Source organism: Equus quagga, chromosome 16 (assembly GCF_021613505.1).
Source record: "Equus quagga isolate Etosha38 chromosome 16, UCLA_HA_Equagga_1.0, whole genome shotgun sequence".
Taxonomy (NCBI): domain Eukaryota; kingdom Metazoa; phylum Chordata; class Mammalia; order Perissodactyla; family Equidae; genus Equus; species Equus quagga.
This window is the reverse complement of record NC_060282.1, coordinates 49,777,250-49,799,729: the sequence shown is the minus strand read 5'-3', so window position 1 is coordinate 49,799,729 and position 22,480 is coordinate 49,777,250.

The window sequence follows — 22,480 nt, the reverse complement described above, 5'->3', positions numbered from 1 at the left end:
AGTATCCCCTGTGTGAGCTACATGTGATCTTCTGTTGTGGCAGGGTTGCTTTTGCTGCAGGTGCCTGGGGAGGCTAGGCTGTCCCCCTGGATGCCTGGTTGCAATGTTCAGATTTGTGTGGTTACTATGCACTCTTAAGTCAGTTTATCATGCATGGGAGACCCAGCACAGTTGGCTGCAAGATCTAATTGCACATTCCTGTTGCAGTTTTTCTGTTAAGTGTGTAGGCCCACAGTGTGGCTGGTTGCTAAACTCAGAGGCTTACAATTGCTGTAGGCCTCTGGCCTGTAAGGCTGTGGTTAGCTCTCTCAGGATTGCAGCTGAGTCGGACTGGCCCCACTCATGGGAGCATCCAATGGTTTAAAGCTTTGGAAGGTGGGCCCAATTCCCTATGTGGTGTCTGAGAAGCAAAAATCTGCTACAGCTGACAAGCCCCACTGCCCACAGGGCCATACACCCCATCAACACAGTCCTGCCCTATGAGCAAGCCACAACCCACTGAAGAGGACCCAATCATCCCACCGCAGAGTCCCCACACACTCCACCAAGGCCCCACACACTGCACCTGCTTCTGGCACACATTCTGCCCCACAGAAGCAGATACAGTTGAGCAGCTGCAGAGTTTCCAGGTACCTCACCTATGTTGGTGCACAAGTTGCCCAAGGGCTTGCTGTTGGGTAGGGCCAGTCCTTAGGGCAGGCTGCTTGCCTTGGCTGATCTGGATTAAATTGGTGCGTGTGTCAGACCCCTGTGCTAAGAGGCCAGGGGAAGAGCTCAATGGCATCTGCTAGCGTCTGCGTCAGCACACTTGTACTAGGTCACAATAATGGCTTCTGCCAATGTCTCAGTCCCTCGGGAGGTCTCACCTCTTAGCCACATGCACCCAGAGCCTATTAAATGAGTCTCTTTTCACCAAAGGACTGTGCACTTTTCTTTCTGGTGATTTTAGGTGCTTTCTAAAATGGGTGAGTTTGTGCATGGGCCCTTTATGAGCAGGCTTTTTTTCTGCCTTCTGATGTAGAGCAGCACAGGTCTCTCAGGCATCCTGAGATGCTATATGGATATCATTTGTTAACTGATGAATGTCCAATTAGTTGTATATTCGAACGGGGAGAGACAAACAAGACTACTCACTCTGCCATCTTGGTGATGTCCTATTATTATTACAGTTTATTTTTAATTTTTTTTCCTTTTTTCAATTATACTTGGAATTTTTGTAGCTTTATGAGTATTTTTTCCTAAAATAACGTACTTTAAATCAAATAGCTAATCTACCTATGTAGATATATGTGACAATAAAAGTGGCAAGTAATAAATAAATGCCCAGGAATTTTTATTGATAAACATACAAATGAGAAGGTAATAACTTTTCCCTAGCAGATGTAATATACAATAAAAGGAACAGCATGGAAGAGATTCAGGAAAACTGATCTTTTTCATCTCTTGTCTTTGCCACCATCTTTGTAAAATTAGACAAGTCATTTTTATCCATTCTGTGTTTCACTTTCTTTGGAAAAAATGATATTTTGAAGAGCTTCTAGACGTCTTAAAATCCAAATATGGGCCTTCTACAGGACTATGGTCTTAGGTTAACAGTGCCTGGAATAAATAATATTTCAATTATTATCATCATCTGCTGAATGTTAAGAAGTCTGAGTACAGTAACATAATCAAACAGGATGGTTTTCTTGTTCTTGTCTCACGTAACAAGAATTCTGAAGGTAAGTAATTCAGTGTTTGATATGACAGCATGATAATCGTCATTAGGACTCAGTCCTTCAGGACTCACCTATTACTCCACTACCTCTAATCAGCAGCTCTTTTCCTTTTTGTTTCTTAGTATTAGTTGCATCTGCATTAGAAGCAAGAAGAATGTAAGGAAGGCAAAGGGAAAGAATAACATGTAAAAAATGTGCACCAGTTGAGCTTACTCCTTTTATCAATCAAGCAGTTGCTTTGAAAGCTTGTAGCTTTCTACTAACAGTTCATGACCTAGAATATGTAGCATGCCTGTCTATAGCTACAAAAAGTGGACTCAAACATACTTTATTTTCAGTTAGGAAATAAGAGAAGAAGAATGGGTATTGATTACAGAATTGACAGTGTCTGCCATAGATCATTATTTAAGGTCACTTTTTGCACCTCTATTCCAGAGATTTAATTCTCTCTTTCTTCTTTCCTCATTTTTTTTGATATTGAAAGGACATTAAACTCTAATTATAATAACTGTTTTTGTCCACTTGAAATTAATAGAGGCTAAAACAGAAATAACCTTTTGTGAATGCAAAATGTATTTCCTTAGCTTCTGGTATGGCACAGTCGCTGTTTTAGGCCCTAAAGGTATCTCAATAACCAAGCCATTCGTGACACTACCTTTATTGAGACTATGTTTCTACTTCTACATAGTTACTTTTCTCAATGAGGTCTCACAAGAAAGTCCTTGAAATCCCATGTTGTAAATTGTATGTATTGGGTTAACTTCTTCCCTCTGCATCTACATGGTATTAATTATGTACAATCTTTGGGGAAAATGAGAAATTACTAGCACATTATTTTCCATGTTTGGATAAGTAATAACCATGAAAAATGGTGTATACTTAAATGAACTGATTTTTAAAGGAATGTCAGAGAGTGATAACTGTTATGAAGGAAATGATAAGATGTTGCATTTAAAGAATAATTGGTGAAAGAGGTAGGAGATCTTGAATTCTATATCCAGCAAAAATATTCTTCAAACATGAAGAAGAAATTAAGACAATCCCGGATAAACAGAAATAGAACAGACCTGACTTGCAAGGAATATTAAAGGAGTCCTTCAGGCTGAAGTAAAAATACATTAGACAGTAACTCCAAACCACATGAAGAAATAAAAAGCACTGGTAAAGATAACTATAGGTAAATATAAAACAGCATAAATGCATTTTGGTTTGAACCGTTTTTCCTCTCCTAAATGATTTAAAAGATAACTGCATAAAGCAGTAATTATAAATGTGTATTGATTGTTTTAAATTGCCAAAAATATAATTTGCATGACAATAATAGCAGTAATGAGGGGGTAAAAATCAAAGCTATATTAGAACAAAATTTTTGTATAATACTGAAATTAAGTTGGTATTAATCTGAACTAGATTGATTTGAGCTAAAATATTAACTGTAATCCTGAAGGCAACTCCTATGATAACTCAAAAAATAGAGTTAAAGGAAAACAAGGGTGTTAAAACAGTACACTAGAATCTCTGTATTTTACACCAAAAAAGCAGTAATGAAAGAACTGAGGAACAAAGGCATGACATATAGAATACATATAGCAACATGACATGTAAATCCTCACTTAGTAATTACACTAACCACAGAGTGATCAAACACTCCAATAAAAAGGCAAAGATTGGCAGGATTTATTAACAACAACAAAAACTCATAATCCAAACACATGTTGGCTGCAAGAGACACAGTTTATAATATAAGAATAGTAAAAGGTTAAAAAGGAAAAGATGAATGAAGACATGCCATGCAAAAGAGAGCTGGAGTAGACATACTAATATCAGAGAAAAGAAACTTCCATGAAAAGTGTTATCAGCAACAAAGATGTACATTTTATAATGCTAAAAGATCAATATATCAAAAACATGCAATAATTATAAGCATAAAAGCACCTGACAAGAGAGACCAAAAATACATGAAGCCAACACTGACAAAACTTAAGGGTGAAATAGAATGCTCAACAATAATAGTTGAAACTTTAATAACGCACATTTAATAATGAGTAGAACAACTAGGCAAAGGGTAGCAAGGAAAAAAACAAACCAATGAGACCTAACAGATATATGAAGAATGCACAATCTACAACAGCAGAAAACATTGTTTTTAAGTGCTCATGAAAAATTCTTCAGTATAGAACGTATACAACAAGAAAGTGAAAATGATTGAAACCATGCAAAGTATGTTCCATCAAAATATGATTAAATTAGAAAACAATAACAGGAAGTAATTCGGAAAACTCTAAAATTTGTGGAAATTAAACAGCACAGTCCTAGAGAGTCAATGAGGAAAAGAAATCACAAGAAAGAGTAAGAAATGCTTTGAGATGAATGAAAATAAAAACACATGTCAAAATTAATGGTATGTAGCTAAAATAGTGCTTAGAAGGAAATTTATGTCTATATAAATATATGACACATATAGTAAAAAAGAAAATCTCAAATCAAGAATCTAAATTTCTACTTACAAAATTAGAAGAAAAGAGGAGAAAATTAAACAAAGAGCAAGCAAAAGGGAGAAAAAAGTTACGATTAGAGTTGAAATGAATGAAATAGAGGGTATAAAATAGTAGAAAAATCAATGAAACCAAAACTTTGCTCTTTGAAAAGATCGACAAAATTGGTAAATATTTAGGCAGAGTGAATAAGAAAAATGAGAGAAGATTTAAATCTTTCAATCAGAAATTTATAAGAATTATAAGTAAATATAATAAACTACTACATGCTAACACATTAGAAAACTTGATGAAATGGACAAATCCGTATAAAGACACAAACTACTAAAACTGACTCAGGAAGAAATCAAAAATCTGAATAGATCTACAACACATGAAAGAGGTTAAATTAGTAGTTAACTTCCCACAAAGCATAATCCAGGCCAAGACAGCTTACTGGTAAATTCTACTAAATATATAAAGAAGAATTAACATGAAACATCATAAACTGCCCCCCCCCCCAAAAAAAAAAAAAGGATAGAATTTCAAAAAAAAAAAGATCATGAGAAAACTACAGATCTGTATCCTTTAGGAATATAGACACAAAAATTCTCATTGAATACCAGTAAACTGAATCTAGCAACATATAAAAAGGATTGTAAACCATGACCAACAGGTATTTATCTAGGAATGCAAATTTAATCATCTGTAAATGAATCTATCTAACACTCAGAATTAACAAAATAAGGAAGAAAAACACATTATCACATCAATAGACACACAAAAAAGCATTTGGTAAAATCCAATAGTTTTTATCATGAAAAGCAAATACATTTTATATATGGAAAACATTTTTACAAAAATTTTTTATTGATAAAATTCAAAATATAATATAGTAAGTATGCTCTTTTGTAACATAAATCTATGAATGAGGAGAATGGAATCCCTTTGGGGGATATCATTTCATATAGTTGGCAGTAAAACTTTGTATTCTTTGGCCTCAAAATCAATTGCTAACATTCATCTGTTATTGTCGATACTAACCTGGAATTAAACTTTATATATTTCATCTTTAATATATCTTTTCACACAGTTAGAGACAGCAAAATACTGATATCATTCCATAAGCAGATAATTTTAATTGAGTATATTCTTTCTTTGGGAAGCACTTATTAGATTCTATTATTCTTCTTTTGATATTTAACTTCAGCATGCCATTGCATTGCAGATTAACTTCCAATCAAGGTTTAAATGAAATCTCCACAATTGTTCAGTTCAATGGATTTTGAAGCATGAATATGTCTTTAGCACTTGCGTTGATCTATGAGTGTTGGAACTGTCGTTTGAACTTGGAACATATATTCATTGTGCAAATTGGTAAGGGAGTTGAAATCACTGTTCTTGTTTTAACTTTTGGCAACCCAAGATAAATGGAAAGCAGGTTGACATTACTTACAACTCAAACAACATTAGACAAGATGGCAATGCCATCTTCATGGGTGTGCATCCTGTGGATTTACACACAACTCCCCACCTAGAAGTGCCCAGCACTTGGTTTAATGCACTGCTGTCATAGCCTTGAAATCTTTAAATATTTTTATGAGTTTGAGATACATGAAAAATGCGTGTCCACTATTCCTTGCCACACTATTTGCATATAGTATTTGTGATGCCCCAAGAGCACAGTGGACTTATGATGCATGGGATTTGAGTAAGACTCAAAACAAGCACAACAAAAGCATGTTAAATCTATGACTGAGTAAGTGGGAACACTGACTGCCCAAAGAGGCCACACTTGCTGTTTGAACCAGGACTTGCTCTGAGGCCATAGCATTCTGAGAAATATGAATGGTCAAGGGATCCTATCATAACCTTTCTTGCTCATGTCACTTCCTGTATTCACCAATCACTTGGGCTGAAAAATGATGACAGTGAAGGAAAAGGAAAGATACAGTCAACCATAGTTTCTTCTTTTGTGCTTCCTTACTCATCAGTAAATGGAAGGTGTAGAGTGTTGGTAGAATGTGAGTATATTAAGAAGTAAAAGGAAACAGTTGAGTTAATTTTGTGTGGTGTTTCCATTATTCTGGCAAGAATAAAACACACACGCATGTATGAGCTACAAAATATGAATTATATAGTTTTAGTTATTCTGCCTATGAAGTAAACACTCATATTTGTGTTTTAAACTGGCATTGTACCATATAGATGAATGGAAAAATTTGTTTTTAATGTGCAAAGAAGCAGGATGGAGTTATGAGAGCACCTTATATCATCTCTGTTGCAACTCCTCAACTCAGTGGTAGTGATATTAAAGCAGGGGCAGATAACACCTAAATGAATGAGTACAGCTATGCTCTAATGAAACTTCATTTGTGGCCACTGAAACCTTATTTTCAGGTGTAATGCAATATGATTCTTTATCTTTTTTTTTCAGCCATTTAAAATACAAAAACTATTCTCAACTCACGGGCCATACAAAACAAATGGCAGGCTGGATTTGGACCAAGGGCTATAATTTGGCAATCCCTGAACTAGAGAGAAGGAATTAGAAGGATGTGGCTCATGACCAAACCCTAATTCTAATATTGAGTGATGTTTTAGAGGAAGAGGAGACAGTGTAGGAAATGAAGAAAAAACGAGTGGCGAGAGAATAGAAAGAAATCTTGGACAGTGAAATGACTTCACGAGGTGTAGGTAATTCTTTTTGAGAAATTTTAGTGTTTATATTATTATTTCTTTCAATATTAGCATGCTACTTGGAAGTTGCATCTAATCAAAGAACTTTTATATACATACTTCTAAAAATTATTGATTCTAGGGGAAATAACTTCTAATCTCAGAACTCAAATTTGAGATAGTAAGCATTACATTCTTTCTATCTCTGCCAGTGCACAGTGTTTTCTACAATGTTATGTGTTTTCACAGTTTCCTTTGCTGTTATTTCAGTAACTCCTTTTTTTAAAGCTGTAATAAAGAGTCTGAATCCATTTTTTAATTTCTGACTACTGACAGCTTTTAAGCCTCATGTCTCCCTTTTCCTCTTATGTGCTATATCTGGAAAAGCTGATAAGAAATTCTGGGTGCTCCCTTCTTTGATGTCAGTGGGGAATTCAAATCATGTGGGCAAGAACCTTCATCCTGGCCCCACTCCTAATTATAATAAAGACCCCAACCCAATCCCCTTTCTCTGCTTCTCAAGCTATTCAATACCTGCTTAAGAGGCTTACTTTCCTCTCCCCCCGGGTCTTCATTATGTAAGTAATGAATCCTCTCATTCACTCTTAGTGCATATGGGTGTCATCTGTCTTAACAGACAACAAATTTTAAGTGGAGTCCACTCTGCTTATCCAGAGTGGCACTTGTGATCAGGATTCCTAGACATTGACCACCACCGCTGGGAGTCTTTCTGCTCTTGCTTTAGTTAGCTAACTCATTCTGCTGCCTGCTGGCAGTGACTATAGCATTATATCTTGATATCTGCTACTGTAAGTTCCCCAGTTTTGTTCCTTACAAGATTGACTTGGCTATCATTGCAATTTACTTTTTCACATGAATATTAGAATCAAATTGCACATTGTCAATTAAAAAGATAAAACTTCCTGGTGTTTTCAGTAGAGTCATATTGAATCTATAAAGTAATTTATGGAGAATTAATATATTGTTTGTAGATTCTTTTGGACTTTCTGTGTTCAGAGGACATAATATGTTCTCTGAATGTGGATGTGGTTTGCTTCTGCTTGGGAGGCACATTCCTTCAGCTTTCACTTAGACATGCAAATTGAAATCAGATTAGAGGTCAAGAGAAAGGAGGTGCTGATGTAACAAGTCTAACAAAAAGTCCTTGAAATTTAGGAACAGCCCAACCAAGGATGAGGTCACAAAGATTTGAGACCACATTCCTATATACAAATATAAAACAATTCTGTTTAATGTTTCTTCAATATGATCAATATTTTTTTGAGGGAATTACTTAAGATTTAATATTTGCAACCATGGATGTTTCTTTTTGTCGGTAGATCTTAGAAGCGGTCATAAAAAGGTCATATAAAACCACAAGAGGTACAGAATTCAATATCATTTCATTATTCATAAATGTCATGTGGTTCTACAAAATAATTTTGTATTTTGTATTCTATCGGGTTCAAATGTCTTTTGAATTAGGAAATATAGTTAAATATCTTAAGAAATAAATTTATGTATCTTAAGAAACAAAGAATTACAAAATCTGATCATATGAAGCAGCACTGTAGTAAGTAGTGTGTTAGCAGATAGCCATGCATAGACGAAAGGTCTAGGGCCAATGAGGGATCAGCCCAACCTCTTTTTAAGTGTGAAAGTTCATGGATAGTGACTATTATAAAGGACATAGAGTGACAGTCCAAGTGAAGAGAAGACTTGTCCTAGATATCTACAGCTTGACATCCCAACTCAGCCAGGATCTCTGATCATAAGCTCAGTTAACCAAGAAGTTGGCTGTCAGTTGTGTGTCAAGGATTTTAAAATATTGAATAAAGCGTTTAAGAAAATAAAAGTCACGGTATTAATATCTTGGCATTTAGAAATCTGTGCAAATTTGGTGCTTTATGTACTTGTAATTTTTAACAGAAATTAGCCTACTAGAAAAATAAATGATATTTTAAATCAAATTTAAAATACATACTTCAAAATTTGACTGTCTTGCTATGTTAACTGGTAACCTTACAAAGATTATATACAATTTAACTATTTAATAACTTGATGTTTAACGTTTAAGATAACTTGTTTTGCCAAATATAAAGAATTTGATTAATTTCTAAGACTGGTTCAAATACTAGGGACACTTTCTCAGTCAGAAAATTGATGTACTGAAAGAGAAAATTAAATATATTTTATAAATGCAGTTAAAATGGTAGTTTTTTTACTCAAAGATTGGCATCTAAGCTAACAACTGTTGCCAATCTTCTTTTTTTCTTTCTTTTTTTTCCTTTCTGCTTTTTCTCCCCAAATACCCCCAGTACATAGTTGTGTATTTTAGTTGTGGGTCCTTCTAGTTGTGGCACATGGGACACCACCACAACGTAGCCTGATGAGTGGTGCCACGTCCGTGCCCAGGATCCAAATCAGCGAAACCCTGGGCTGCCAGAGTGGAACGTGTGAACTTAACCACTCAGCCACGGGGCCAGCCCCAATAATTAGGTTGATAAACAGAATAAATACTCCAGTCAATGTGATTGTTAAAAATTGTTAGATTTATACTTAGAATAATATTTATAACTGAACCCAAAAGTTTAAAGAACAGAGTTTTTAACATTGTGACTTTAATAAATTGAATATTAATTTTTACAAACCAAGCAAGCATGTTAGTTGTCTTTGCTGTATTGAAAAGTACTTTGAGGGCATGAAAAGGTTAATTGTGAGACTTGTTATTTCCACCAGAGAAACAATTAACCATAGTTGTCTTCTCACGTTACTTGACTAATAGGGAGAACTGATTCTCATCAAGTTTGCCAGGCGCTTCATTTCATTTATCAGGGAGAGTTGTCACTTATAATGTTAAATAACATATGAGCATTCTGGTTTCACACATTAGCTTAATTGCCTGCATTAATGGCATTTGACCAAGAGGAAGGCATCTACTCTTACTTTTCTGACAAACTCTACTTCAGAGCTTAGAGCCCTGATGGTATCATTTACTTCCCATAATACAAAGGGTGTCCCTGGCTCAGCCTAATGAGAAGTGGTCTGTTGGCCTTTACAGGACAGAAACATATGCCTTTATTATCCTGTACTGATTCATTTCAAAATTTTACAGTGTGGAGATGATGTTTATGGAATTTTCTCTCAATATTTCAATTTATACTCTCTAAATAATATGTAATATATTGTGAAGAATTGCTCATGTCTTTATTAGATAAAAACTTCCCCCTCTACCGCTTGTGGTCTGACTGGAGCTGTGTAAGAATCTGTGTGTCGATTGAGGGGCAGACATACAACTTTGCCAGAATGTTCTTTCAGAATTCAAGACATCTAATCAATGCCCAATCATTCACAAAAGCAGTAGCCATTTAGAAAAGTGAGAAAGAAAACCATGCTTTCCCACTGGAAACTGTTATCAAAAAGGAGGAAAAAAAGATAAGGAACTTTTAGAAAAGAAGTCACTAAACCAAACTATAATAGAAAAATTGCCCTTCTGTTAATGGAAAGGGGACAAAATAAAGGGCAGGGATAAGTCCTCAGGGAAGAATGGTATTTTTCACCAATATTCTGTCAGTCTGTCGTCCAAAGAAGGTCAGTATGATTTAAATTTTCATGTCCTGAGACCTGCAAAGGCTTTCATCATCAGTCCTGTCTCACTGTCTTGAACTTTACACACCTTCCCCTCAAAACTGCATCTCTAAAACTCAGGGCAGCCTTTGAAGTAAATTCTTTCCATTGTCACTGACACTTTGCGGTAATGCACAAGAGAGTTTATCTTTGTTCATGTAATATATTCAGCAATGCAGTGACAATGTCAAAATAACAAATGCATTTTGAGTAGTGCTCTATAATTAATAAATCATACATATATATATAATTTTATGTATAACTATAATTGCCTTGTTTTTTTCTAAGCTAATAGAGGAGTGTAAGGGATGCTGCTGTATACTTGTAGCCTATTTATTGTAAATGTAGCAATGTATGCTTCCATGGAAAATAAAAAAGGTTTTTATACTATGCTTTGAATTGCTCAATATATAAAATAAAGGTAGTAGATGTTACAACAGTCAGAATAAATGATTAACATCCTGATTAACTTTACAGGTAATTAAATACTATATACTTTTTAAATGTCCATGGATTATACAGATTGCAAAGGGCTTTATTTATTCAACAGTAGCATTGAGCTGTCTGGAAGAACAAAGTGATTTTTCCTGAATATCACCACTGTTTATAACCAATGGCTATCAGAGGCACATCATTCCTGATGCACCAGCTGCCATGCCAACATAAAAATATGCTTTTACAGCATCCAACTCCAGCCCAGGAAGCCCTTTATACAGCTCAACAGAGGGAGGGTGAAAAGAAGCATGGGTCATCAGGAGAGTGCCCACTTGAAGAGATGTGAGGCTTGAACTTTAGGAGAGTTCACTATCAATGAGCCAATCAAGGGAGTTTTTACTGGGAAAGAATTTAAAGTGAGTCCTCCAGAAGTGGAGGATTTTGACAAATAGGAAGTAGGAAGACGGCACTTCTGTGATGGAATTCTTAAATAAAATCAAGGAAGTCCAACACTTGAGCTACCATTCTGCAACAGCTAGCTTCCAATTTGGCTATTGTTCATATTCTGTAATGGAGGGAATGAGAAGACCATGCATTTTGAACAACCTAAATGACAGAATGTGAAAATAGAATATAATTTGATGGGAAATTTTTGTGTCGGGTGGGGTCCCTGAGGTGTTTTGCCAGGAAAACTCCATAATTAGAGGCTTAGTTATGAAGACAGAAGTGTCTGCAAAATAAGGATGTCACACAGCATTTGGAACACTCCTAGGGTAGGGAAGCCAGTTAGAAGACCATTCAATTAAAATTATGAGAACGTAATTAAAATTAACATTCTATTTTCTAGTCAGTTGCCTGCCTAGCCAATTTTTTAAAGTCCTATTTTTTGCACTTATGATTCTTCAGCAAAATGAACAAGATGCCTTTTGAACCTCTTGACTTGTGAATATGGTTAAATAGCTAGTTCCTCATTTACACTCCTGGTATTTAAACTTATGCTTTAAGATGTGGCACTTCATTTGTCCCTAGGCTTCATGTTAAACACGGTGAATTTCGTCCAGTGCTAAGATTCTGTCATCTGTATGTTAAATTATGTTGTCAGATTGAGCAGATGAGTAATGAAAGCTGCAGAGCCAGCAGACTAGTTCTTTTCATCTTTGTTTTTTTTTGTGTTGCTTTCCTGTTAACACTTTGTTGTGTTTCTTTCCAATTCTCACTTAATCAGTAATCTAATCAATGATTCAAGCAAAACTAAAATTATCCTCAAGCTCCTGAACAATTCTTCCTGCTCCATTTATAAATTTTAGGCTTAAACAGCAAAGCTCCAGATTTTGGGTGATTGTGATTTTCTAAAATTGAGGATGCTAGTAGTTTGAGAGGTAGATTTAGAAAGTCTAATTAAGATAGTAATATCTGTAGTGAAAGACTATAAAGAAAAACATCAGTTTTTACTTTATATTCTTTTACCCCATTTGCTCACAGACATGTTGCGATCGAATATTAAGGAGTATAATTCAAGTCAAACTGATTTCAGTGACCCAGTCAGAATATATTAATCTGATTATGTTTTAATGGCTAAAAAGATAATCACTCTCAATAGCTGGCCAAGCACTTATTGTAAATTATGATTTGTACGTTGCTGTCAAACTAGGCTAGTCTCCATTTTCTGACCAGCATTCACCCAATACTAAGGTCAATTAACTGACATGTGATTCTTTTGTAAAGACATGTAACCAGAGAGAAATGTCAAATAGAAAATTGCACATACATGTCTGGAATTCCGGAGAGTGGTCTTGCCTGAAGATAAAAACTAGGGAATCGGCACTTAAATGATGCTTAATGTTATGACACTGAATGAAATCTCCAGGGAGTAAATGTAGAAAACAAAGACAAGATTTTTAACTGTTTGTTTTCTTTTGCTAAAATCTATTAACATAACTTTAAGAAGTTACTTAAGATTTGTAGTGATAAGGAGAAATATAAAAGAGAGAGAACACATCCTCTTAATTATATTCATCCATCACTTTCTTCATTATCTCTCTCTCATTAGGGTGAGGGTATCATGACACTGATTTCTCAGTGTACCACAAATATTTTGGAGAGGTTTGAATTTTGAAAAGCATTCCAGCAGCTACACCATCTTTTTATCTTATATCAAAAGGGTGATGATATAAAAATAATATAATAAAAAATACATTCATTGTATTATTTCTAGAAATTATCATATGTTTTAGTCTGAGCTTTGAAAATGTAGACTTAGTAATTTCTCTCTCTTTGGGCAACAACAGTGAAAAGACTGAATTGGAAGCAGATGTTCAAGTTAACCTTAATAAATAATGATGTCTACAACCTTTGTATACTTGTTTCAAGACATCTCAACCTAACACGCAACATACAAATGACCCACTTGTTGATAAAAATCTTTAAAAGAGGGAAAAAGCAAACCTTTACATAAGTGTAACTCATCAGTTATTCACATCCTAGAACTACCGAGGACAAGGCACAGAAAATGAGCAATTGCCCAGTCTGGCAACAAAATATAAAAGCATGCTATAAAAATACACAACTCACAATCCTATTGTACGTGCTAAGTTAAATTAGATTGATTACATATGTGAAAGTATATAACTAGGCCTGGGACATGATAAGTACTCAAAAACATTTGCGTTTTTTTTTTAAGCAAACGTTGTGTGGCCAGCCTGGTGGCATAGTCATTAAATTTGCACACTCCGCTTTGGTGTCACAGGGTTTGTGGGTTCAGATCCCAGATGGACCTACACACCACTCGTCAAGCGTGCTGTAGTGGCATCTCAAAGTACAAAATTAAGAAGACTGCACAGATGTTAGCTAGGCAACAATCTTCCTTGAGCAAAAAGAGGAAGGTTGGTAATAGATGTTAGCTCAGGGCCAATCCATCTCATCAAAAAATAAATTTCTGATGAATTAAAAAATATTGAGTATCTAAATTTCAGAATATTGTATTACAGATATTACACAAATAAAGGTATTTATGTAATGCCATGTGAACATTAACAGTTGAGTGGTCTTCCCAGGTGAAGACTCAGATATTTAATCCTTTCCTCATTTTTAAATAAATTAATTAACATGTAGTATACTTAGTAGTAGTAGTCTTCGAGATAGAAAGGACAGATATCTCATAATTTTATACTACTTTATAATGTTTCCAGTGTATATATCACTGATTAATATCGATTAAATAAAAGCACCAGATGGAATGTACTCACTAAATGTGATCACCATTGTCTCCATTGTACTTGTCATCTAGTTCAAAGAATTTTCAAGAATGTACCAAAAATTGGAGATGTTGTTATATGTGACCTGGTCAGCAGCAGATGATGATAACAGAGATATCGGGACCTAGGTATTTGGTTTTACGTAATTTCAAGCTAAGGGAACAATATAAATTAAACACTGGAAAAAAAATGTTATTGGTTGTCACAATAGCTGGTGTCTATTTTGTTGGAAGCAATTTTTTTTAAATGTGACACTTAAATAAGAGAATATGTATTATGAATGGATACATTTGACAAAATCAAAACCCTAACTGAAAATAATGTGAACTCATTATTATAACTACGTTATAACTAAAACCATAATAAACTTTTGAACAACTGCAAGGATATAAACTTACAAGATAGAGAAAGACAAAGGGCCCTGTAGCCTTGGAACAGCCTATGATTTATATGCAGTAATGACCTTTAATACATACCAAACACCTAGAAGAGTGCATAGAAGAAAGTAGGTACTAACTAGATATTAGTTGATTACGAGGATAACAATAGTAAAGAACACTTTTGGAACTTTTATATTGATGATACTTTACTTTTGAGAACCCAGAGCTTCTGTTTTCAGTCTCAGCTTTCATCCAGGTATGTTTCAGGAGCTTGAGAACAAAAACATATGTGCATATAAAACACTTTTCAGCCCTCACGTATAATGATGATAACAAAAACATTCATTGTCAAAATCTAAATATTACTTTTAGTTATTGATCTGTAGTTTGAGCCTTTTTTAAAAAAAATTAAGATAGTGAAAAGAAATTATCTTTAGATTCCTATAAATATGAAAGGCCTTCCCCCACGCTTAGGTAGTAAATTATATAATTCTCATTTTGATATTCTTACCTTTATCCTGTGCCTCCAGTTTAGAAAATTGAATATACACAAGGTGGTGGAATCAGCCAGATCTGGATTCCAATGGACACTAAGCCTTTTTCCAGCTGAACGTTGTTGAACGAGTTACTTTTACTCTCCTTCCCACAGTTTCATTTTATATAAAGTGAGAACACTCATACCCTAACCACTTAATAAGGTTTCTATGAAGAATAAAGACTGTCTCTGACACAGAGAAGCTGGTCCAAAACCTAGCAGATACTACTAGCAATTCAAAGGTAAGGATTTCTGCACAAGCCTCCATCGGATGATTGTCAAGTGTAGAAATACTTATCACAAGCATTGTGAAAACCTTGGATATGTGAGATATACATAGATACAGATATAGATCTAGGTATATACACTCATGTGAACTCAAGTCTACTTTGGGTGATTTATAATGGGATCGATTCTACCAGAAACCTGTAAAATAGTAAAACTCAGTTAAAGAGAACTTTTCCTGTGGAATATTAATCAGATCTTTAGGCTAAAAGAGGCTAGTGGCCTACCAAGAGATAACAGAAAGACAAACAGCCACTGGTTACCTGAGAAATGAAAGCAGAAGTAGATTACTTGTAGAGTGTCTGCGAATTCTTATTTTCTAAGAGGAAAAATACTCTGTCAGCATGAGATGACCATAAGTGCTATAAAGACAGAGAAGGCAGAATTTTCTGAAGGAATCACATTAATTTCTAATGCTGTATAACAAATTACCACAAAAAGTACCTTGAAATACTTATTTGTTCCCAGTTCCTGTGAGTTAGGAGTCTGGAACATTATCAGTGGGTCTTCTACTCAAGGCCTCGCAAGATTGAAATCAAGGTGTCAGGGGACTATTTCTTCATCTAGAGGCTCAACTAGGGAAGGATCTGCTTCAAAGTTCCCTCAGGCTTCTGCAGAATTGATTTCCTTGTACTTGTAGGACCAAGGTCCCATTGTCTTGTTAGCAATTAGCCAAGGACTGCCTTCAGCTCCTAAGGCCACTCCATGCACGCTGTCACACTCCATATGTCTGACTTCAGGAAGGGTTCAATATCTTCTAGGGGCTCACCTGATTAGGTCCACTCCATCTGGATAATCTCCCTTTTGGCCAATACAAATTCAACTGCTTAGTAACTTAATCATGGAGTCATATCCCATCCTGCTCTTCACTCAAGGGGAAAGAGTCTTATGGAGAGTGTATACCACAGGCAGGATTCTTGGGGACAATCCTAGAATTCTGCCTCTCATAGGAAGAGAAAAAATAAAGACAGCCTTCATGAAAATCTGAAGTTCCAGGCATGGAGAAAACTCCTTTCATATCTTCATGCATGAATTGTATACCCAGAGTCAAGGGAAAAGATATGATACCTGGAAGAATATGATATCGGAAAAAAAGGGTATGTATACCATATTGATTAGTCTAAATGGGTATTTAAACCACTATACCATGTCAAAAGGATATCTTCTTTCTACCTCCAAATGTGAACTGTTATAGTCTGAATGTTTGTGTCCCCCACCAAATCATATGTTGAAATCCTAACCTCCAAAGGTGATAGTATTAGGAAGTGGGACCTTTGAAGGGTGCTTAAGTCATGAGGGTAGAACTCTCACGAATGGAGCTACTGTCTTATAAAAGAGACTCCAGAGAGATCCCTCACCTCATCTACCATGTGCAGACACAACTAGAAGTCTGTGGCCTGGAAGAGGCCCTCACCGTACCATACTGGCATCTTATCTTTAACTTCCAGCCTCCAGAACTGTGAGAAATAAACTTGTGTTGTTTATAAGCTACTCAGTCTCTGGTATTTTGCTACAGCAGCCTGAGTTGACTACGATAGGAATTATTTCTGAGTGCTTAGTAACCGTCATTAAGAGTGAGATATGTTGATATAATATTTCCTGTTGAATTCCTTCTTAAAAACACTTTCTGCATATTTTACCTTTAGATCTATCAAAAAGTTTTAAATGGGCTCCATTTATTCAAGAGTGATTTTATGTACGTGGATTATATCAGAAGTCATTTTTGTATTTTCATTTTAAATTTTGCTAAGAAAACAATAGAAATTGAAATTAAATCAATGATTGTAAGACTTGCTTCCTAAGAGCTATTTTTGCAAGGGCAGCTGCAATGTTATGATAGCACTATCTAGCAGATGACAAAGCAGCTTCAGAATTGTGCTGCAACATGCAATGCTGAGTGTGATGTTATAATCTGATCTCTTCATTTTTCTTAGGTAATATGTAAATGTTAATTAAAATGATCCAATGATCAAATTCTTGTTCTTAAAAGTTTTCTATACCTCAGAGTGCAAGAGATATCCAAGCTCCTGGGAGTTAGTGTGAGAGGTGGAAAGGGGTGTGGACTCCCAAATCTGGCAGATGTGTGTTCTACTGACTTTTCTGTTCTTTATTAGTTGTACAACTTCCCACAAGTGTCTCAAGTCTTCTCAGCCTCCATTCCCCCATCAATCAATAAGGAATCTTAGAGTGTTCACCTGAGAGCCTTTTTACTCAGATAAAATTTATAAAACATAGTAAACATCCACTAAATGTCAACTGCTACTGTTACCATGACTGTTATTACCAAGAAAAAAGTTTTTTAAAGTAGACTTTAGATATTTTTAATAAATTGACTTGTGATTCTGTTTTGATTCAAAACCATTTGTCCTTTTTCTCTTATATATTATTTTACCTGATTGAATTACTGTTATATTTCTGCCTGACCTTTATTCCGTATTCTACTCCGTTTCTGCCTATCAGGAAAGATACTAATTATACTTGAAAACAAATGGACACAAACAAACAAAAATTTTTCTTAGCATTTGCTGCTTCAATCAGTAGCTTCAAGGTAAAGAAATCATATTTGATGTTTTTAATAAAAGCTTTATCTTGCCAAGTTGAAATCACAAAAGGTTAGTTTATATTCTATCTCTTTGGTGGAGATCCTTTTCCAAAAAGAAGAGCATTTTCTTCTTTAACAATTTATATGCCTTATGCCATTGGGTGAAATCTATTGTCAAAATCAAGATAGATGCTTTCATTTCATTTTAAATAATAACAATAAATAAAACAGATTAAGACAAATAAATGTGTGCATATGGAACTTCATACTTAGAACAGTTCAAAAATTCATATTACTGATAATAAGTCATGTATAGTGTTTATAAATATAATGTCACACTAATTTTTTTACCTGGGTGGAGTTTCACAAAGCTCAAGCTTGAGTTTTTAGCTCTCCAATGATACAAACTTTTCGTGTATACATATTTTTCTAATACAAATTTTACCTCAGACCTCATCTCAATTCTTGACCTCTATTTTTTTCTATTGTGATTTATTTATGTCTTTTTATTTTTATCTTATGTTTTATTATGTATTTCTGAAATATCTGTCAAATCCATTTGGTGAATAAGTTATTTAAATATCATCATTCATTTATAAAAACAAATAAGCAGAAACAATAGCAAATAAAAACAAGGACAAGATAAAACTCGTTTATTTCTTAGTTTTACAATAAAGATAATCACTTATATTTTCAAGTGACTGGAAACAAATATGAAATGAAAAGATCCTTCATTGTATGATTTAGAACTTTTTTGGATGCACTTGAAAATATCAAAACCTAAAATAATGATCGATAATATAATGCCTCATATAACTGGAACATTTCAGGTGTGGCCCTGGATTCAATTAAACATATCCCAATGTCTCAAAAATATTTGATGTAGTGTGTGTTTGTGTGTGTGAGTGCAGTGTGTGAGTGTGTGTGTGAAACAGACAGATGCTGTCTCCCTCTTGGCTGTACTGTGTCAATAATTTAATACTCTTATTTTATGTAGAAAGTGAATATTGAAGGCCCACATTCACACAAATACTCTATTAGAAGAAAATAAATTTTCTTTATTAAAACAATTCAGAAAAAGATTCTAATCAACCTGGATTACTGTCCACCACCGGAGTACTGGTCACATTGGTGGGGCAGGAGGAATTTGGGTATTATGATTGATCAGGATGGGTCATCTGTCCACCCCCATGGTAGAAGGGTGAGAGGGCATGAGAAGGGGAGTGTGGAAAATGTGATGGACCCCCTGCCACATAGACTGGGGCAGGGCAGTCATCCAAAGGAAATAGGAATAGTAACTAAAGAGAGAGAGAGGCATACCACATACAGGACAGCATTAATACAGAGTTTGAGAAGTCCTAGAAAATGAGTAGAGAACATATTGAAGAACTAAATGAGTAAATTATGAGGCTTGAATGAGACAATTAAAAGTAAATTGGGGTAAATAGACATGTTGATACAAATATACACTTAAGGCCTTCAGGCACGTTATTTCCTATTGACTTATCCTTGTCCAGCTACAAAATCCAGTTTTAGTATTTTTCCAAAATATCCTGTCTGTATATTCCTGTCTTCCAATTTATCTTAACAGTTAATTGCAGGATGAAATGGATGGATGAACACAAGACTTACACCCTATGTTTCTTTTTTAATTCTTTCCAATGTTAAGTTTTTTCCATATTGTGATATAAATGCTTCTAAAATTTGTCCTATTCCACCTTTTGATTTTATCTTTATTTAAAATCTCTCTATAGTCTTATGTTGTAGCCACATGGAACTACTCAACATGTGTGAAACTTGCCTTTTGTTTCCAAATATTTCTACCTTTCTAGAATGCTTTCCTCCTTTCTCTTCTTTAAATTCCACCCAGTGATTAATGCTCACCTTAAATGATATTTTTTCTCTGAAGCCTTCTGCAAAATGTATTTTTATCACTGCTATACTCCCCTGTTGTAACAGATATTTTCTTCCTCATTCTGTCCACAATACTTCATGCCAGAAGTATTTCATTTAATTTTGAGTTATTTTTATCTCCCTCATTATAAATTCCTTAAGAATATAATTGATATTTTATTATAAGATTTTTATCACCTGCAGTGCCAGCACAAAACTTTGCATATAGCAGGCAATCAGTATTTATCAAAACATTGGCGAAAAACTTATTTGGTTTCTATTTGCTTAAGAATTTAGGTTTAGTATTGTTGTATAGGGCCACCCTTGAATAAAACTTGAGATTAAATTACTTTGAAATATTTAATTATGACTCTCTTTTGCTAATGTTTTATTTAAATCATACAATTGAAAAATTGGATTTGATATAGACCATTATTCACTACTAGTAATATTATAACTTCCATTCACTTGAAATTGGGTAGCATGAAATTAGGAACCCTTTTGGAAGACTTGGACTTCACGTCTAAAAAGAGTTTTTAAAAAAATTTTAAAGTATAAATCAGATTTCAAATATGCTTTGCAAAATGCACAACTCACTGATACATGAGCACAAACTTACTCTCAATCAGAGTACAATCATGCTTTACTTAATGACAGGGATACGTTCTGAGAAATGCATCATTTGGTGATTTTACATTGTGTACACAACACAGAATGTACTTAACACAAATCTAGATGGTATAGCCTACTATACACCAAGGCTATATGCTACTAATCTTATGGGACCACCACTGTATGTGTGGTCCATCCTTAACTGAAATGTGGTTATGGGGCACCAGACTGTAACTACAAATTATGATAATACTTACTTTCATGTTCTTTACCAGCAATCAGGCTAGATTTGAACTAGGGTTCCTTTCTGTGTATATTTTTAAATGATTCCAGAAACCTGAATATTCCCCTAGGGTCTTCTAGTTTGTAGGTTTTAGACAAACTCCTTTGCCCCTTGGATCCACAAGGCATAGTGGGGTGGGAGTGTGAGGAGAGCTGTATATGTAATGGAATGGCAGAAGCAATGCAGCTATATCTGCTGCTATCACTGCTATTTAGCTCTCCTGGTCTTGAGGAACACCACCATTGTTGAGCCTTCTGTAGTATGACTCTGCCACTCAGCTAATCAACTTTTTGTAGTTCTAAGACACTCAGACAGCAGAGAATGACCTCCTCTCAAACTCCAGAAATCTCTTGGTAGAGAGGCTATTGCCTTTGCCTGGCCTAGCCCTAACATATCTAGCATCATTTTTCTCTTTCCTTTCAATCAATGATGTCTGTCTCTTTTTAGCCAATGAAAATTTGCTTTCACTTTCTTGGTCCCAGTTTATTGGCTTGGAAATTTCATGGCTCTTCTTTCTTCCAAGGATGCATAGGATAGGGGTATAGAACTACTTCCACAATGTATATGAACCCCTGAACTTTCCCCAGATCTTCACCAAGAAATACTCTTTTTCATTTTGAGATTTCCCCAATATCCACATTGTTCCTCATATAATATGATTTTGTTAATTTATTTATGTCTATGCATGTATCAGTTGTAGACAATCTCAGCCCCCAGAGTATCTGTGTCCTAGTGAGCCCAAGGATACATCTGGTCACAGATGAGACTGTTCTCACACATTCTGTACTAAGCATGAGAATGGACTACTGTCCTTGCATTTGAGTCCTGGAAAGCAGTGGGGGCTGTTGCCCAACTCCACACATTACTTATTCAAAAGTGCTTGTGATAAGCTTACTTCTCTTTTCCATGTGGATGAGTCATATTCATCCTTTACGATAATCCAATTTCCACCACTTCCCAAATTCTTCCCTGAGGCCCCTTTCTTCTCTGTGTTGCCATTTACCTTAATTACTCATTATCACAATGCTTATCACTCTGCAACTACCTACTTGTATGGCTCCTCACTGGACTACAAAGCATTTAAAAGGAGGTGACCATATTCTCATTGACTTTGGATCTTTAGTGCTCAACAAGTCTGTGCAGGTTGGAAGGATGTACCTGGGTGCAGTGCTACTCCTGTGCTTTAAACTCTCAGGTACCCTAGTCTCCATGCTCTGTATTGTCATCTGATCTCAGCCCTGGGGCTGGCAAGGATCAGCAAGATACAACTTCTTAAATGAAGTTACTGTATGACATGGACATTTTACTGATTTATATAACCGTTATCTCAAATAATCAATTAATTTGTATTGTAGCACTCTTTAAATTGATTTTTTGGGAATTTGAGGTAAATATTACACATTAAATGATGTTAAATTTTAAAGATTCAGTAAAAATTGATTACTCAAGTAAATCTTAGCAAATCTACTGTAATAAAAATGTATTTGATATTGAAAGCCTTGCAAATAAAAGATCACAATCTGTGGTGAACTATTTAAAATTGCCTAAGGTTTTCCTTAATTTTCCATGAACAATTATACCCACATAGATCTTATTACCAACATACAAATTGATCTATTACTCTTATCTATAACTCCCTTTAAACAGGTGTAGAAATTTTAAATCTGTTCCCCAAATGACAATCTCTGTGTGACATTTAAACAAAAGCCATTTGTGTAGAAGCCTGCATTATTACCAAGGCTGTGCTTAGCAGGAATGGATAC